This window comes from Trichomycterus rosablanca, chromosome 9, assembly GCF_030014385.1.
Source record: "Trichomycterus rosablanca isolate fTriRos1 chromosome 9, fTriRos1.hap1, whole genome shotgun sequence".
Classification (NCBI taxonomy): domain Eukaryota; kingdom Metazoa; phylum Chordata; class Actinopteri; order Siluriformes; family Trichomycteridae; genus Trichomycterus; species Trichomycterus rosablanca.
The window spans coordinates 1,933,469-1,938,698 of NC_085996.1; positions in this window are offsets into that span (position 1 = coordinate 1,933,469).

The following is a 5,230-nucleotide window of genomic DNA, read 5'->3' on the forward strand; positions in this document are numbered from 1 at the left end:
CTCTATTGGAAATGCAAGGTCCCAGTCATATGCTGTGACATGCGGAGTCCCCCAGGGGTCAGTCCTGGGCCCCGTCCTTTTCACCCTATACATGCTTCCCCTTGGCCAAATTATAAAACGCTATGGAGTTTCATTTCACTGCTACGCTGATGATATACAACTTTACATGAAAATTGACACAAATTCCCTCCATTCTGCTGCTCCCTCATCATCATCTTCATCAGCATCTCTTTCAATACTCTCTGCCTGCCTGGAGGAGATAAGTTTGTGGATGAAACACAACTTTCTTCAGCTAAATAGTGCAAAAACTGAAGTGATGTTGGTTGGCACCTCACTCCAGACCCAGTCATCCCCTATAACCAGTATTACACTGGCTGGTCATACTATTTCTCCCTCTTCAACGGTTATCAATCTTGGCATAAAATTCGACCCTCAACTCACTTTTGAAGCCAATATTAAACATCTATGCAAGACCTCCTTTCATCATCTCAGAAACATTGCCAAACTTCGTCCTACCATCACCGTCTCAGATGCTGAAAAGCTGGTTCACGCATTTGTTTCCTCCAGGCTGGATTACTGCAATGCACTTCTCATCGGGATTTCTACCAAGAGTCTCCAGAGATTGCAGTATATCCAGAATAGTGCTGCACGGATCCTGCTGAGAGTACGGAAACACGAGCACATTACACCTATCCTTCTTTCACTCCACTGGCTCCCTGTCTCTGCAAGGATAGAATATAAAATTTCTCTCCTTACATATCAGTGCATCTATGGAAATGCACCGCCCTACATGAAAGAACTTCTTACCCCTAAAATTTCATCCCTCCTTTCTGCAAAATCAAATCTTCTCCACATTCCCAGAACTAAACTAAGTACCATGGGTGATCGGGCTTTCTGTTCTGCTGCTCCTCGTCTATGGAATGCCCTTCCTGACCATCTGAGGGCACCACAGACGATTGAGAGTTTTAAAAAGGGTCTAAAAACTTTACTTTTTAACAGATGTTATGACTGTTAAATTAACGCTGATTTTATGATGTATGTCTCATAATGCTATGTTTATATTTGTTTTATATTTCATGTTTTATATTACTGTTTTTCTGTAGCACTTTGAGATTTGTTTTCAAATGTAAAGTGCGTTATAAATAAAATGTATTATTATTATTATTATTACATTCTGGCTTTAAAAGGAATAAATGGTGTAAAGTTTGTGCTCCTCTATTTGATTATGAGTTGATTTTCTAAGTGAAAGTAAGTGAACATGTCTTCTACAGGAAACTCTCATCTGCACATTTATTTTAAAGCTGTTTATATCTAATTATTACAAATAGTGACATGTATTATTTTACTTTATGTCACTAATGTATTATATGTGCATGCACACTGTAAAAAAAAAACTGGGTGCCAAACAAATGCCAGCCACTGTGGGACAGCTCGGTGTGACTGGGCATTACTGCTGGCAGGGACACAGGGAAGAATGTGGGTATTATTTCAGACTGGTAGTGAACTCATGCTCTCTCTGGCCCTAGAGCACGAGATTTAGCTTCCCTTAAGAGCTTTAACTTCACACTTTAATAATATCGTTCACAAATGTTAGTCATGGCCGTGCATTAGGCTCTCATCCCACATGTTAACAGAGCGTGGGCATGAATTATGCATATTGATAAGGTCACCAGCAGCTCTCTGTAGGGTTGTTTGTTCTAACACACTGTTTGTTTGCTGTACAGGCGCCATGGCAGAACTCGGTGCAAAGCATTTTCTGAAGAAACACCAGGCGGAACTTATCAAAAGGACAAGAAATCCATTAGGTCTGGCTGATGTTCTGCGTGGGAAGGGCATTATTAAAGCTGAAATGTATTCTAACATCAAAAGACAGACAACCAGCCAGAAACAAATGAGAGAATTATACGAGCACCTGAACAGCGAGAAAGCCTATCAGTGTGTTTATGATTGGCTAAAAGAGAACGAGTCTGATTTAATGAAAGAACTGGGTAAGCCTGACTTTTGAGTTTTGTTTTTAAATCATAATAATAGAACTAATAGAATTAATTGCTTCTGTGATTTTGTTCCAGCTGACGACTGTGTTTTAGATAAATACCTCTTCCCCTTACCAAGTCCTAATGGTCATTAGTTGATGGTAACCAGTAACCAATGGGCATATATAGTGATCCTTCAGAATAACACATCACTGAGTGTGAGGTCAATAAGTTTTCATGCTTTACTGAATCAAAAACCAGCCCAACATAACAAATATGGCAGTAAAACAGTAACATCAAAAGAATTTGGTCACTTTTAGCTTTAAAACTAATAATTATTAGACAAAAAAGAACATACTTGTTATGAATTGTTGCTACACCTGCCGGTTTGGAGATGGGGGGGGGGATTCATCTGATCCCAGGGGTGCAAAGTTAAGCATTTTACTGGTGTAGGTTGATAACAAGTTCTGTAGAGAACTTATTCACTAAAGGAGCCGAATATTAACTGCTGGCTGTAAGAAATGACAGAATTGATCATGATCATTGGTTTGTTGGTTGATTTATTAACATTTCTAACAGAAATGAGGTTGACAATGCCGAACCAGAGAGTAAGTCACAGTAAAACTCTGACCTATAGGGCTGAGGTCCCCAATCTTTTTTGCACCATGGACCGGTTTTATTTAAGACATAATGTCACGGACTGGCAGGGTGGGAGGATTTAAAATAAAATAACTATGTAACTGTGTAATAACTAACTCACAATAATGGAAAATCAGCTTTTTTCAATGCAACAAGATGTAGCTCCCACCTAGTGGTGATAGGAGGCAATAGCGCCTGAAGTGTGTTGAAAATTGGCGCAGTGTTTTCATTGCTATTGTAGCGTCTCTAATTATTTTTTCTTTCTGTGCGGCCCAGTAATAAATGACCCACAGACTGGTAGCGGTCTGCGGCCCAGTGGCTGGGGACCACTGCTGTAGGGCACTATTAGGCCACAAGTTTGTGGACACTCGACCATGAGATTATTGGACTGCCTATAGGCACTGATGTTGAACAAGAGGGCCTCAGTGTTCCAGTGCATCTCAAAGGTGTTCAGTGGGGTTAGGGACAGAGCTGTGTACAGGCCACTGGAGTCTGTACACAGCAAACACAGAAATTCTGGAACAGTCTTTTCTAGGGGTGGGTTTATAAAATTGATTTTTCGATTCGAATCAATCTTTATTTGAACGATCCGATATCGATTCATATAAACTCGAGATCGATCTTTTAAATACGCCCCTTTTTTACGGTGCACACGGAAATCTGTTACCCCCTTTAATCTCGCGTGACCAGCCAGTGTTTTTTTGCGCAACGAGATCTGACCTGCACATCAGTTCAGCATGGCAGAAGCTCAAGTTATGCCTGGTTCACACTACATGATTCTAGCCCTGATTTTCGCTCGGTGACGGGTCGGTGCTGGATTCGGGAGGAACTCGGTGTTCGCTCTGCGATCAAAACTCGGCTCTCAATCAATGTGAGAAACAGCGAGGGGAAACACAGGGGCGAGGTTGTAAACAGGTGGTTCAGGAGCGCAATATAGTTTCTATCAGAATACATCAGCACACGCGAGTTTTACAGTATTTCTGACCTGATCGTTCTCTACAAAACAAAATATTTATTAACCTCCAACTCACTATAGAACAAGCCATGCTGCTCGTGTTGCCAAATCCACTCAGATTCATTTATTTCATCGGCGCACAAACTTTCATCTCTCGCTACTTGTTGATGTGCATGTTTGGACGTGGTATCATTAAACCTTTCATCACTTCTCACGTGTGTTTTCGTGACAGAACGTAGTTTTGGAGAGCAGAGAAGCTCACCTGTGATTCCCCCTGGTGATAGATGGTGTAGTGTAAAACCCCCCATCGCCGATCAGTCGTGTAGTGTGAACATTACAGCGACCAGGTGTTAATCAGAGTGTCGTGTCGTGTAAACTTGGCATAAGCTGTTCAACAGCCAGGTGTATGTTTACATTACATTTACAATGTTGTAGCGTGTCAGACATATAAAATAATAATAAAAAATGAATGTTACTGTTTTCTGTTTTGGAGTAATTATTTATGTAAACAAAATACACAAATATTTTTATTAATGAAAATATTATGTTCTTTGTACAATTATCACATTCGTTCTCTGAACATCTGTACATATTTAAACAAAACCTGTTAATGTAACTCAAATATGCCTAAATGTGTTGAATCGAAATCGAATCGAATCGAATCGGGACCTTGTGAATCGAATCGAATCGATCCAGGAAATTAGTGGCGATACCCAGCCCTACTCTTTTCCAGACATCATTTATTTCATATAACTGATTTGGCTGAAACACTTAAAGTAAATCATTAAAATACCTTTATACATTTAGTCATTTTTAGGTATATTAAGGTCTTGCTTGATGATTTGAAGGTATTTGTGATTTTTCTGTGTGTGTGTTATTTTTTCTTACATGTTTACACAGGGAAGAGGTTTAGGAGTCAAACAGAGGACGGCGTGGATGAACCAGATAACCGTCTCAATAATTCTCCAAGTAAGTAAAAACTAAATTCTTACTAACCCACTAAAATCTATTAATGCTTTAATGTCGTCATCCCATCCAGGGTATTCCTGCCTTGCACCCAGTCTTTTCTGGTGAAACCAGACCATCCGCGACCCTGACCAGGACGACAATAAAAAAATTCAAAACTACGGCAATCATTTATTAATCTGTAATTGAGCAACACAGACGGGTCACGTTTAATACATGACAGTAAAAAGAAGAATGTGTGATGTGTTACTTCCCTTAAATCTTTATTTAACTGATAAAAGTACAAAGAAAAGATTCTTAATGTTTCACTGATCAACCTCATTCTAGTTTGTAAATAGAAACACGTTTAGAATTTGATGCTGTAACTCCAAAAAAGTCAGGACGGGGGTGTGTTCCCTACCAAGTCCCATCAGCATTTTTATTAATGAGACTTTTTAATGCGTCTGGAACTGAGGACACTGATTGTTGCAGTGTTTCTTGTGGATCTGGACTGCAGGCAGGCTGGTCAAGCACACACACACTCTGTGTCTAGGAAGCCGCACTGTTGTAGTGCAGGCAGAATGAGGCCTGGTATCACCGTGCTAAAATAACTACAGACTTCCCAAGAAAAGATGCCTTGATGGTAACTTGTATCTTTGTTAAGTCCCAAAACCCTTCTCCACTTCAACATTCTGTAACTTTTATTGGAATGTGTTAT